A 16,100-nucleotide genomic window follows, 5' to 3' on the forward strand; every position below is an offset into this window, starting at 1 on the left:
AACCCGACCCGTCCGTTGCAACTTGTTTTTTCCGGTGGACGCGTCTTCTTTGTCCCGCAGCATCACTGTGTGATTCTTGTGTCTCTGGAACAACAAAGTTAGGAGACGGTTGTATGTTGGATGGTTGAAAGCCGGATGTTTCTTGCAGCCCCGTATAAAACATCGTTTGGTCCGGTGCCGACCATAATTCGTCAATATAATCTGAATCTAGGTTTGGGTACCAATTTCCAGACATGTTTTTAACAAAAAGTTTGAAAGAAATGGGTAATATATAGGAAGTGTTGTATAAAGAAATGGGTAAGTTTGGTTTTTTTTGAAGTTGTGTTAAGTGTTGTATAAAATGGGTAATATATAGGAATAAAAATTTTTTTTTTTTTATTAAATAAAGAGCCAACGGCTCATTTTAAACACTCCAACGTCTCTTTCACCATTCCCCAAGTCCCTTTACGCCATACACCTCCCGCGACCCCCCTTGCGCCTGCTTTGTTTTTCGTGCTCGCGCCCCTCTCGCGCCCCGGTGGTGTGGTGCTTGCGCCTGGGGGCGCGAGCAGAGGGGCTCTCGTGCCCCGGCTAAAGCCCCACACCCCTCAGCCTAATAATGGCATCCAGGGCTGTATCCGAAAATTTAAATATTTCGGCCGAGCTAAAATAAAAAAACATGTATGTCTTAACGAAAATTTTTTATTCGCTAATGTACATGGATAAAACTTTTATCGACCGATTTATTATAAACATAAACCATTTTGAGCATGTAATTATCTCATAAACCATTGAAAATAACCTTATTTTTAGCAAAAAAACACACACATATATATGTGTGTGTGTGCGCGCGCGCGCGTGCGTGTGTATAAAAAAGTTTGTGCCCCTGAAACTTATATGCCCCGACCGATGATGCGGCTCGCACACCCTCCGAGCCTTCCCCTGATGGCATCTAAATAGCGACGTATGTTTTATCATCTGTATTAATTTTACCATACAACTAACTGCAAGTTGTCTTGAAATGGATTGTGATTTTCAAATGCACAACCGAAATAGTCTATAGGACAACTAATGGCAAAAATGCTTTTAGAGGCAACAAGCTGTACCCTATTTTTAATAATGTAGTCGTATTCACGTCATCATTATTCAAACGATTATTTGGTTATACCAAAAATCAAATTTTAGTTTTTTTTTTCCTTTTTATCATATGCTAAAACCATGGTAAAAATGGAATGCCAGCTAAGTTGAAATGTGACATATATCGAATGAAGCAATTTCACACGTATATACATTTTTTCTGTAAAAAAAACTTACTAATGTGTATAAAATATCTACATGCTCATTTATTATTTTGGTATTCCAAATGTCACCGATGAATAACAAATTCATTCAAATATTATGTGTTACATAAACTTTAGATTCTTTTTCAATTTCTATACAAAATTTAAGAGTGCTAAATAAATTACACATGACTCATGTCATAAGTCATAACTACAGTATTATTTAGTGAAAATTGAAAAAAACACACGTCATATTGGAATACAGATTCAAGGACGTACAGTCAACAGAAAAACAAAATCTCTTCACGAGTCTTCATAAATTCACAACCACCACACCTACCTACCTTCATCTCTCTCTCTCTATCTTCCTCACACACACACACACATTTTATAAGTTTCTAACAACAAAGATCTCTTCCTCCTTCCCATCACCGGAGAAATAATAATAATAATAATAATAATAATAATGGATGTTCGCCCAAACACCACCAACGCCGCCGATCTCATCTCCAACACCGTATCCAGTAAGTTCACCGACACCGCGATCGCCGTCGACAGCACATACCTATGGAAGGCATTGTCTCGGAGAGAGGTTCGGTAAAACAGAGATGCGGAAACATGTTGCTGTTGCTACATCAGGTGTGTTTAAACTACAATATAATAATCACCACTGTAGCTAAAACTATTTGTCATAAAACCTAAAGTACCAAATTAGATTATGCAGTAAAAGAAAGCCACCTAACAGTGAACTAATCACAAACAAAGGTTCAACAAGTCATAAATTAAGTTACATAACTTTACGCTTCTGGTTTGTTTGGCGTACAAACAGTAGAAATTAGAAGTAAAATGAACGGAAATAGATAAAATGAAACTCTAGAATAAAAACGAAATCAAATAAAATTTAACTTTTAGTAACCCATGTCGTGCTAATGATTTGACGTGGTGGCGTGTCTGTCTTAGGGTTTGAATGTTTGTGTTCAACGTGTGTTGCGATGTGTGGAGAGGGATTCAAACCCGGGTTATGAAAATAGGATGCGACATTGATTACCACCAAACCAAGATTCCACTTTGTATATGGGTTCACTCGTAATTTATATGTAGGTTTACTATCAAATTTTATATAAGCATTCTAATTTCTACATAAAATCCGATACGTAGTGGGTTCCCGTAAACTCGCATCCATGTACGTAGATCCTCCCCTAGGTGTGGTTTATATGGTTGGTGGGTTGCGGGGTTCGGGCGTTTTGATCGCGTAGGTACCTTTTTGTTATGGTTCGGGTTTAACACATGTTTGTGTAACAAGAGTTTGGTTGTGTACGAGACGGATCGTTATTGTGGTTAGTGGAGCATGGTTGGTTTCAACGACCTTAATGGGTTGTACCGCGGCCCTAACTGCTTTGTTTGGGGGAAGGATATTATCCTAATGCTAAATGTGGTTGACGTGTGCGATGGTTTGTTAGGGGATTTTGTAGCCATGAATGGGGTGCTCAGATGTTGACCCATGTGCTTCAGTGGTCAGTGGATTTGTAGCCACGTGTGTTTACAGAGTGTAATAAATTGGCTGAAAAATTGAAGTACAATGGCTTATTGGAAATGGCTCAGCTCCGTGGTGGGTGCGGGGCGTCATAGATTATATTCACAGGTTTTTTCACAAAGGAGAAATATCTTAACGGAGAATGTGAGTGGAAACTAGGTCGACCATACGGGCTATGTATGGGATGTTTGGGGGGAAGGAATTGTTGGGTGCACATGTGATCCAGATTCTAGTGATATTTGGGTCGTGACCCCAACATTGGGGCCTTTGTTTTTGATACTTCGTAAGCTTAAATTGCTTAGCATCTCTCCTGAAGATGGGACCACGACGGTTCATCTTCAGAGTAGATCCGAAGCAATTTTAGTTTGTGAAGTATTAAAAATAAGGCCCCAATGTTGGGGTCACAAACCCAACTATCACTAGAATCCGTGCATCCAATACTTTCCCCCCCACCTCCCATAAACAACCCGTATGGCCGACCTGGTTTCCCCATACACCTCGTTCACATATTTCTCCTCTGCGAATAAAGCCGTGAATATAATCCCCCGCGCCCACCTTGAAGCTGAGCTGCTTCTAGTAGGTCATCGTATTTAAACTTCTCAGCCAGTTCATTATACCCATTCAAAACACACGTAACTACGAATCCACATATCATCGCAGCCCATGGGTCAACGACCGAGCACCCTGCGGTTATGTCTGCAAAACCTCCTAACAAACCACTACACACTTCGACCACATTCCAATGTACCGATAATAATCTTTTTCCAAACAAAGTGGTTAGAGCCGCAGTGCAACCAGCTAGGTTGTTGTCGGTTGTCACCGCAGTCCTAGCTCCATTGACCATTATCATGACCCAACTCGTACGCAATCGAAATCTTGTTAAACGACCCTTGGTTAAACCCGTACAAATGTTGATTTGGTCTACATTATTATCACTGGTGGATCTAAGAATTTTTTTTAGGTGGTGCAATGCTTTCAATTTCACAGAGTCAAATATAAAAATTTCGGGTCGGTTCTATGGTTCGGGCAAAGTTCACTACATAACAAAAACACGATAAAATAATAAAAAAGACATCGTCGTTAGAAATCAATAAGCACATAATATAAATGCAATGATCTTTACGAATTAAAAAAAAGTACTTAAAGTTCCCTACGAGTGTTCATCTTTTGAATTCATTGCATTACATCTTCGACCGAAACTTGTTGGTTCTCTTTGAAAATATATCTTGATATTCATGATACATACAAATCAATAATTATAAACTAACAAATCAAAAACTATCAAACTGAAACAAACTAATAAATTAAAAAAATGTTCAAATAGTTAGTTTGAGATGATTGAATGTCATTCGAGTTAAACTGGTTTAATTTGTTAATTATAATGATTTACCATTGGTTTAATTTATAAATTAAAATTTCGCAATTAACAAACGAGTTTAAATAATTATCAATATCAAGAACAATTAACAAATTAATCTAAACTCACTGTTACAGTTGGATTTACAGTAAGGCCCCGTCACCGGTAACCCTACTTTCGTGTTGGATTTACTCATAAACACAGTTCTAAATATCAGAGTTAATTAAAACTTTACGCAGAATATAAAACTTTCATAAAACATTACATATCAATTCATAATCATGTCGTAAAACATTCCTTTTGTCTTTCCAAAATTAAAACATAACTTATAAAACATATCAGATCTTCAGATGCCAGGCTTTAGTCTTCTGCCATGTGTCCTCCACTCAAGCCAGCTGTCTCATCCTACTCACCTGCGTGCATACTAAAAGTCAGCCACGCTGAGTGAGTTCTAGTTAATCATACAATACCATACAATACCTTATTACATACATACGTACTTAACCTCATAACTTTCTTTTATACACACATAAGTACTCATACCTTCATTCTTACTTACATACTTTCTTTCTTACTTACATACTTTCTTTACATTCATAATCATACGTTTTAAAGAGCCTTTCGCCCTATAACCTCACAGATATTATAAGGGTCTGGTCCCTAACATCACAGATATTATAAGGGTCTGGTCCCTAACATCACAGATATTATGAAGGGTCTGGTCCCTATCCTCACAGATATTGTAAGGGTCTGGTCCCTAACATCACAGATATTATAAGGGTCTGGTCCCTAACATCACAGATATTATAAGGGTCTGGTCCCTTGCTTTCGAATATTAGTAGTGTTCAGTTCCCTCTTCGTTACCATACAACCATGCAACATACCTCGAGTATTATTAGGGCTTGGTACCCTTTTCGTAGCCATACAACCGTCATTTCCTTCTTTTATTAACTTTATTACGTTCATACACATAAACATACATATCATACTTGCCATATTTATAACGTTACAACCTGACAGTACGTGCAATATCCGAAGATCGTTCACGAACCATCAAGCAATCATTCATACATATCACATATATCACATATGGCTTTATAACGTTACAACCTGACAGTACGTGCAATATCCGAAGATCGTTCACGAACCATCAAGCAATCATTCATACATATCACATATATCACATATGGCATACACTTATCACTTAGGATAAATGTATTAACAACACAACAAGTATGCACACAGCCCCGAAAACATAACAAGGAATGGGGCTAGAAACTCACCTGGATCCTGTTACGCTCGTCGTTGATCGTAATTCCTTTCTTTAACTGGGCTCGGCTAACTGTATAATATTTACACATATCAATTAACTACTACTACTCGTTTTGTATTTCTATCTATATATGACCCACAATGAACGGGGGTCCGGGGGCAGCGCCCCTGGCAGCGGGGTTCTAGGGGCGGCAGCCCCTAGCGGGGTCCAAGGGGCAGAGCCCCTGGCTGGGGTTAAGCTGCCAGGTCAGCTTGGAAAAATTTTATTTTCGATAACTGCCTTAACACATTTTCCATTAGGTTTTTAATTTATTTTATAAACGAACTTCACTTCAGGCGAAGTTAAACCTTAGGCGAACTTGGCTTCAGGCGAAGTTAAACCTTAGGCGAACTTGGCTTCAGGCGAAGTTATACCTTAGGCGAACTTGGCCGTAGGCGAAGTTATCCTTAGGCGAAGTTACGCTTGAAGGCGAAGTTCATCAGGCGAACTTAATCTTGCAGGCGAAGTTATCGCGCTGCAGATCTGTTTGCCCATAAATCCTTCGTTTCTTAGCCAAATAACTCGATTTTGGTACCCACGGAATCGTATGATCGGCGCCTACAAATCCCAACCATCAAATCGGCCTAAAATCGACGTTTTAGGGGTCCGATTTGGGCAGTTTGGGTTTCGGGTTCGGTTAACCCATCAAATCCTAACCATTTTCAGTAATATAAGCTTTGGTGGATTTGTTCTTACCTTACCAACTCAGATCTATCAACAAAATCTCGGGTCTCGGCTTCGAATCTTGATCGGTTAGTATGTGTGTGTTTTGAGTGTGTGAAGAAAGAAGGTGGAAATGAAAGATTGGGTTTGGGATGGGATATTTATATCCCTCTAAGCCCACGGACCCGAGGCCCATTCTCATTTAACCCATCTTACGCAATCTAAGCCCAACTCCCTCCTTACTCGACATTAAATAATTAACAACGTGAAATCACTAAACATAACTTTCTTTATTATAATTAAAATTTAGGATGTTACAGTTGGAGGATTCGAGGAAGAGAAGCAAGGCCGGAGGAAGGCGGGCGGTGATGGTCTATGGTCGGACGGAAGAGTAGTAGCGGCCTATGACGGTGGTTTGTGGTTGCCGGTATTGTGTAGTCGTGGTGGAGAGGGAACTAGGGGAGAGAGCGGCATTTGTAACTTTGTATAATTGTAGCAATTTTGTTTTACGTAAAAAAAAAGAAAGAAAGAAGAAAAGAAAGAATGAATAAGTAGACATGATTCAAACTTATAACCTTTGATTAACAAAACCAGTGTCTAATCCACTAGACCATCCACTTGTACTATGAGTATTAGGTTCAATTCTCCTCAGACATCACATCCAATGGTGGTGTGTTATATCATCAACCTCAAATCCATCACATGTGATGAATTTTAGTAGGGGTGATGGTGTGGTGTGGTGTGGTGTGATAGGAATTTTTTTTTTTGTTTAGAAAGATATTTTTGTTACTTTGTAATAGAATTAATAATTCATAACTACTTTCTTTTCTTTTGAAATGTTACGTTACGTGTGTATTTCTTTATTTTTAATAAAAAAATATAAAATTAAAACTGATCACTATTGAAAGGAATTAAACCAAAAATATTCTCCTACAACCAAACCAAAGGAATATCCCACTTTCGTCCTTCCACATATGCTTCCGATCTCCACATCAATTTCACCCACCACTTTCCTCATCTTAAACTCAACTTCACTCCAAAACCCCCATCTCATTAATTTCCCAAAAAAACTTCAAGAAACCAACCAAAGATTCATACCCCCTCCCCCCCACCACCACCACCCCCCCAATTATTCATACCCATATCATCAAATCAACAAAAAACTTCAAGAAATCAAGAACCCATTTCATAAAACCCCAAATTATTCATACCCATATCACCAAATCACCAAAAACCTTCAAGAAACCAACTAAAGATTCAATATCCATTTCAACGGCTCCCTCCTCCCAACGGCTACCTCCATCCAACGGCTCCCTCCTCGAAAACTCCCCCCTCACTTGCGTGATAGCCATCACGCACACTCGGCGGTGTGCGTGAGGCCATCACGCGTGGTGAGGAGCCTATGTAATTAAAAAAGATCAGTCATTCGTTTATAGGTATAGATGCTAGTTGTATATAACCAAATTCAAATTCCTTGTTATAAGATGCCATAAACAAAATCACAACTGTATTGATAAATTAAAGGATGATAAATGACACAAAATCCAGTCGTGTTAACCAAAAACGAACTGAATCAACCACTTAAGAACTCTAATCTAGTACACTAACAAACATATCATGTCATAATCTCTTCGGTGTAACAAATCTGGTTTTCATATAATATATTAAATATCAATACCCGGCCCGTTTTCGTGATCAAGAAATCTAATCAATAAAAATCTGCATTTATCGAGTTATTATTTTATTATTATTATTATATATATTTGATTTATCAAAATAACATTCAATTAATGTTCATTTTACACCATAAACTTAAGTTTTAATCCTTTGTGTATCCACCCATGAACTTCATGGACCTGTTTGAAAATCTAATTAAAATTTTATACTATATTCCTTAACCCAAATCCAGATATCAAGTTCAAATTTGTTAACCCGTTCAATTACCCAAACTTGTAACCCGTTTGTTTTCTTGCTCATTAATCTTCGTATTATAATCAAATTTCATCTTTTAGAATAGTTTGCAAACTTAAAACCGTCTTAATCCCCAATATAATTAGTTAATTGAATCGTTTACTGATTTTGATTCTAAAATTGATCAAACCGTCTTTAACACGTATATATTGATCTCGTGATTAACCATTTATACGCAACCATAATTCAATTAAACGTGTCTACACCACATCTGTAACCCAACGACCAAACCCTCAGACGCAATTGGATTGATACGAGATGTTCATCGTGTTCCCGTTTATCGTCTTCTCTGTCGCTGTCGTTCATCGTACACCACCAACCCATCACGGTTTATGAATCCTTGACGGTATATCTCAAAGGTTTTACCTTTCTTATCATCCTCATTTGTATTTCGTTCATCTAGTCAGGTGAGTATTATATTCCCCCTTTTAAACTATTTTTTATTGTTTTAGGGACTTATGCGTTACTACATATTTTACAATTATTTAATACGTAACTTGCAACTGTTAACCATGTGTGTATACTAATTTATGCCTAACATGTTATGTGCTTATGCGCTTACTTGCTTATTTGGTTGGACCGTCGTAATAGTCATCGTCTAGTTCATCTGACATCGCGCTTATCAACAACTTAATTACTTGCTTAATTGGTTGGACTGTCGTAATAGTCATCGCCCAGTTATCTGGCATCGCGCTTATCGACAACTTATTTACTTGTTCATTGGTTAAATTGTTTATCTCACTTGACACAGTTTGCACTTTATTTATTATTATATATTCACAAAATCTGATGCTTTACTCACTCAACCTAGTGTTGACAAAATTATTGTATTTTTAACGCGTATGCAGGTTATCGTGTGATATTATTTCCAAGTTTGGTTGAAGAAACTAGAATTGCATGCTAGAGAGAAGAAACAATGACTTAAATTTTATTTTGTCCTTACTTGTTCTATTTATGAATTCATGTACTTTGGTTGTTTGAAATTTGTTGGATTATTTGTAATTAAATAATAGATATTGTCATTTTTAAATATTGCATGATAGAACCTTGAGAGTTGTGAGCAATTAGCTCACGCCCCGGTATTCCCGCCGTAGGTTGGGGAGTGACATTCGTCAAATTCGGGTTTTAGATTTTCTTTCGCGTTTTATTTTAATAAATTATACTTCGAACCCGCATTGTATTGTAAACCTGACCCGGTAATTTTATAAATCATTTAAGTCAATCTTTAAATCTTCCACGTATTTAGTTCATCAAATCCGTCATGTAGGCATGTACTAATCGTAGTTCATTTAACATAAAAATTAGTTTATAAATTGTAAGGGGTAATACTTGTCATTTTCGAATCTATATTATCATTTCTAAAGCTTAATACCCATTTTGTAAAATATTTAGATCATGAGGGGCCAAAGTGTAATATTTTATAAACCACCTATATATTCATAAAACCCTAACCCTAAACCCATTTTTAAAACATCCCAGCCGCCACCCCCACCTAGTCGTTTTCCGGCGAGCCCCCTCCTCCGGCGACGGCGACCTCCGGCCACCAATCCTCCCCTTTCCCCGGCGACAAACACCTCCGGCCACTCCCTCTCTTCCCTTCTCGTTCTCCGGTAACTCTCCTTCCCTCCCTCATTCTTTTTCCGGCGAGTTCCTTTCCGGCCGCTACCTCCTCGGGTCACCACACACCACCACTCTCCGCTCTCTCTTTCCCTCTCCGGTCGCTTTTTCGGCGACTGGAAAACCGTGTCTCTATCTCTCCATCTCTCTCGGCTCTTTCTTTCTCTATCTCACTCTCTCTGTCACACACACACCCTCTCTCTCTCCGCCTCGTTTTTCCGGCAAGCCTCCGGCGGCCGGAAATCGGTCTCTGACGACCCTGCTCGGCTCCGACAATTGCTCTCGACCAAACATCAATTGGTAAGGAGATTTAGAGTTTTGTTTATCTTGGTGTCTAACTCATTACCGGTAATCGAGTCGCGAGTTCGGTTCCCCTAAACCGACTTTGGAGAGTGTTTGGAATTATATTATTTATTTTTATTAATCTCATAACTTATAATAATGCTTATATTATTATTATTATCAGATAATAAATATTATTATTATTATCATTATTATTATTGTTATTATTATTGTTTAACAAAACAATTATTATTGTCATTATTTTTCATAATAATAGATTATTATTAATATGATTATTATTATTATCATTATTATTATGATTATTAAGGAATATTAATAAAATCTAATATCGTTAATATTACCCATTTATTTTATCGAGCCTAAACCCATGTCGGGCCTAGTTGTTGTTTAACGACATCGTTACTCGAGTTATATTCTTATCACTAATACTACTATTATTAAAATGTGACAAGTATTAGTAATTATTAATACGGCACATATAATAATTATAATAATAATTATTAATAATTATAATAATAATTATTATTACTATTAACATTCATAAATCTATTAATAATGTATTTAACAACAAAAATAATTATTATTATATTTATTATTACTACTACTATTATTAGATTTAACAATAATCCTCAATTGGTAGTGTTATTATGTATTATTATCATCACTTATATATATATATATACATATATAACATACTTTAAAGTTATTATTATTCATTACTACATTTATTATTAATAACATCATTATAAGCTTTATTATCTATTCATTTTTATAAAACCAAACTTTTGAATTAAATCCCTCTTGTTTCTATTTAATATTGGTTTAGTTATTTAAAAGCCCAATAAAATAATATTATTTTATTTTAATTATCAATTAAGTACGAGTCCCTAATCGTTAACAAATTAACCGTTAAACCCGACTAACAACCGAACCTTCTCGTTCAATGTTTCAATGTAGTTTCAACTAAAGTTCAAGTTCATTAATATGTTATTTATTTTTTTTCAATTAGCTTTTAAGTCGGATTTGTTCATTTCGTTCACAAACTTTCTATATGTCAATCACTTATTAGTTTTCTCTATTCGTCAATCGAGGTGAGTACTTTCATACCCCTTTTTCTATCTTTCGTTTTGGGGTGACATTTCATACCTATCAAACTAAATGTTTTACTTACTTGAATCTTAAACCCACAAACGTGATTGTATACTTTACTTAAATATTTGCTCGATTTGGTGTTCTATGCATACATGCTTATTTGCCTATGTGTTTATCGCTTTTGGATGGTGGAACTATAAATCCTAGACCATTTGGCAACCCCTCATGGCAAGGTGTCGTTAACCTAATGCAATTAACGATAAATATTAAATCCTAGACTATTCGGCAACCCCTTGTAGCTAGGTGGTGCTAATGTGTTTAGCAATTGTCAATAAAATCCTAAACTATTTGGCAACCCCTTATAGTTGGGTGTCGCTAACTTGTTAGCGATAACTATTTTATCCAAGTTTATAACTATTATTTATGGTTTCGTATATAAGTTTTGTGGCCTTTTATTACCATATACTTATATGCTCAAACTTATGAATTGCTCACCAACCTTTGTGTTGACAAACTTTATTTTATGAAAGGTTACAGGTTTGACTTTTTTACTCGTCACAACTAAATAAGTTTTATGCCTCGTAATTAACTCCCACGAGTAATTCATAATTTCTTTAGTCACGACAAGTAGATTGTAACGTTAAACTAGTCGCGGCGAGTTAACTACTAATAAACTATTCGTGTGGGGAATGTAAACCAGTTAAACTAGTCGTCGCGATTAAATGACTTATGAATTAATCCTGGGCGTTGATTACGAGGCATGAAACTTATTTAGTCGTGACGAACAAATTATTAGTGAACCTAGTCGTTACGGTTAGTTTAAGGGCACGTGACAAGTCTTAATTGGTTCTACAAAATACTCGTGTGTAATCATAAATTACTCGTCACAACTAGTTTATAATACCTATTTTGAGAAATTCTTACAAATGATACCTAAAACCTGAAAAACGTTTTCATAAACGCTTATTTTAGGAATTTTCTCGCATATAAATCTCGACTTCATTCAATCAATGTTGTTACTTACATAATAAATAATAGGCTTCTAGGTATACTCGGTCTTCGTTTGCTCAATCATTTTAAATATTGCTTTTACAAATCATCTATCCGATTATTAAATATCGAAACTTTCACCACTAATAATATTGAATAATATATATTTAATACACAAACATGAACGAAAAGACATTCAATTTGTAATCAATTAAAGTTCCAAAACCTGGTCCTGTTGATTTTAGTTCATCGCGGTTAACCCTTCTATGACACGTTTAACTTGTTGTATCAAATAGACGTATAGGTCAACACGGCACACACACTTATGACCTGTTTATAAAAACTAGTTTCAGAGTTCTATAATAATTACATACGAACTATATATCTTTTGTTAACTTTTATTTTATCATGTTAATTGTGTCTTATAATTTTTTAACCATGTTTAGTGGATTATATGAATAATCATGTTAAATGTTTCATAGCATGGTGTAATTGAATTGCTTAGATTCGTAATGAACTTTTTGTGTCAGTCATGTTATTGAACTAGTTACCTTTAAACGTGTTAAATGTGTCAGATATTCACTTATTAAAAGATGCTAGTGCTAGTGTTTAAGAAAATGACACGTTTAGTTAATGCCTTAATGGTATCGTGTTCGGGTCCGCTAGTCATGTTAAAAATGTCATGTGGTGTCGTGTCGTGTTTGATCTGTTTGTCACAACACAAGTTTTGTCATCTGAAGAATACTATCAATCAGTAAAAGTAGAGATGTAAATCATAAAAAATGGATGTAACAGACGCCCAACTACAAAACAAGACATAAAAAACATGAAGGTTCGAATTTTTGGGATTATTAGTTATTTTTCATTACCATGCAAATGTAATCATGTATATTCAATGGTTAGGCTCCAAGGCCATTTGGGCTTTGCAGAAGAACACAAAAGAAAAGAGCCCATGCGAGCCATCAACAACGTAATCTATTTCCATCGGCCCAACCAGAAGGATTTATGAAGTGAAAAGAAGTCATCAACAAATCCCCTTAATTTATGCATGCATCATAGATTAGTTTCGATCATGGCAGGTTTGTTTTCACCCTGGCGGATCTAGAACCAAATGTCAGGGATAACATTCAAAAAAAATTAACCGGATTTCTTACAATGTAAACTAAACAGAAATAGAAACACGATGATAAATAAATTTAAACACATGGACTGCATATTCTCCATTCGGTTTTTAAAATCTTGAAATCGAGCCATTACACCCTCTTTTTTTACTTTATAAAGAGTTTCTCTTTCGACCACACAAATTAAAGCATTGTTCAAATAATCATCACCCATTCAATTGTGAAAATCCGTCTTGATAAGCTTCATTTTAGAAAAAAAAAACATTTTTCAACGGTTGAAGTTGCAACTGGTAAAACCAACGCCAGCTTCATTATACGATAAATCAAAGGAAAAGTGGTGTGTTATCCGGTTTCCACCATTACACGAGCAAGGTCATACATTTCACCCAATTTTGCAAATTTATCTTTATTTAAAGTGTGATAAAAGGTCGTAATATCACCCGAAATACACCCTCTTTCTACATTACTAAAGTCATTCAGATACATATTAGAAAATGTTACTATCTTCGATATGTCAAACTTAGAAAATGAATCATAAAGATTTAAACCGGCCATATTTTCTATCAAACTAGTTGATACCTCACTTTATCTAATTCCAACTTCTTGAATTTACATATCCAAAACGGTATTAAAAACATCAACTTCAAAATGAAGTTGATTAGTAATAATATTCTTTCGGTTTCGTTGATTACCATAACTTTCCGTCATATCTAACACCTTAATCTTGTTTTTTTCACAAAAAAGATGTCACTCTAGCCAAGATCTTGTCAAACCTGTTTTGTCTTATTCAATGCTAGGTTTGTCCCGCTTATCAGCTTAAACGCTTATAATAAGTCTTGATTTTTTTATTGAAGATGTTTTGATAGAGCATTTGTGAGGCATAAAATATTGTCCAACAAGTGTATATATATTATTTTAAGTGTAACATATATTTTTAAGGGTTAATGAGTTTTATTGGTTTCGGCTTTACACCTTTGTTTGGGCTTTAGTTGGGTTGAATTTTTGAATTTGTTGGGCTTAAAACGTATAGGGGAACCTTTATTTTTCCAGAGGTAATGAAACACGAAAACCGATCTAAAATACTTTTTTTACACTACCGGCAAGAAGTTGAGGTGTAACATAACAAGGAGTGAGGCTAGAAACTCACCTGAACTCGGTTACGTTCACCGTTAATGGTTATTCTTTTCTTTAGTTGTGCGCGACTAACTGTATAACAATTACACGTATCAATTAACTATAATTGCCCATATCGCGTTTCTAGTCTAGTTATAACCCTCAACGAACAGGGCTCCGGGAGTAGCGCCCCTGGCAGCGGGGTTCTATGGGTGGCAGCCCCTAGCATGGTATAAGGGGCAGAGCCCTTGGCTGGGGTCGAGGGACCATTCTTTCCTAAGTCCAAGGACCATTCTATCATTTTATTAAACTTCAAACTCGTTATCCAGTTCTTTAACGAATGGGGGCTCATAACGAATGAGCTCATTCGTTACTTCATAACGAATGGTCACTTGTGGATCCTCATATCGAATTGGCCTTCATAACGAATTGACCCTTATAACGAACTGATCCTCATAACGAATGGGACTCATTCGTTTGATCTGGCTAACGAATGAACTCTATAAGGAATCAGCTTCATTCGTCCCTTACTTAAATAATAACCTTAACGAATTGGGGTTAGTTTGTCATTCTTTCCTTAACGAAATAACATAACGAATTGCTTAACGAATGAAGCTAGTTCGTTATTCTTCATTAACGAATTGACATAACGAATTGTTGTCAATTCGATTCGTTACTTCTCAGTTAGCGAATTAGGGTTAGGTCAGAGAATGTCAGAAACATTCTCTGACATTCCCTTACCTCGTACACCTTTTCCGCGCCGCCATCACCAGAAAAACGTATTTTGGCACCGTTTTTTGTCCCGTTCAATCCAGATTTGAGCTATGGTGACCTCTAAGTTCATCTTTGGCTTTTCGTTTCGCGAATAGATCTAGCGGGCTTGGATCTGTACAATATCATACTATCATTACCTCGGGTTGAGATCAATTCTTCTTCTTGGTTTCGGTTTGAGAAAGAGAGAAATATGAGAGAGAGCTTACGTGTGTGTTTTTTATGGTGTATAGGATTAGTGGAAATGAATGGATTAATGCATAATTTGGTTTATATACTGTGGGTCATGGGCTTAAACCCATGGTCTTTTCTTCCTTCCTTTTTAATCCAAATCCATAACCCATATTGATTTAACCCAACACTAGTCCGATTCATAATAACTCATATTTTTATTTTATTAACCGAAACGAGAAAACGGGATGTTACAGTTCGGGTCACAACGAGTCATTTTAAAAAGGTATTGATTTGGTTCAGATCATGACGGATCAATTTGTTTCATGAATTTTAAACCACAAACAATGTATGTTTAAATGCTTTCAACTATGTGGAACAGGACAACGTGTTCAAAACTTCATCAATAGTTATTTGGATAGTTTCAATTTTTTTGGTACGGCACTGTCTCAGTATCGGAACAATACCGATCTCATCCCTTGATCAAACGTTGAAGTATATCCCATTGTGATAAAACAAACCTGCCATTTTTATATGATATAATGCCAAGCTAAGTTACATTTTTATATGATAGAATGCTAAGCTAAGTTAAAATACATTATGACAAATATAAAATTCAAGTTGAAGTGAATCTTTTGGAATGATAGATTTTTAATTACTATTTTAAATAATCATATTATAGGCTTTGTTTAATTCAAAGAAAATGACATGAATATTGATAATATTGCCATGTTGGATGAGTATTAACTGAAATTGTTTATGTTTTAACTTTACTGCAGATGAATATCCAGAACAAGCCTGTATTAGAGGAGCTTTTTTGCATCCA

The 16,100-nt window shown here is 35.9% G+C and overlaps 1 pseudogene; it reads right to left on the reverse strand.

The window, feature by feature from the left end:
• Positions 1-3,091: 3,091 nt before the first annotated feature.
• LOC143608064 (ammonium transporter 1 member 1-like) lies at positions 3,092-15,802 on the reverse strand (annotated as a pseudogene).
• Between the last annotated feature and the right edge of the window lie 298 nt (positions 15,803-16,100).

Source organism: Bidens hawaiensis, unplaced genomic scaffold, assembly GCF_021521415.1.
Source record: "Bidens hawaiensis isolate Kalapana, Puna unplaced genomic scaffold, B.hawaiensis_p1.1 tig00096146_1, whole genome shotgun sequence".
NCBI classification, from domain to species: Eukaryota; Viridiplantae; Streptophyta; class Magnoliopsida; order Asterales; family Asteraceae; genus Bidens; species Bidens hawaiensis.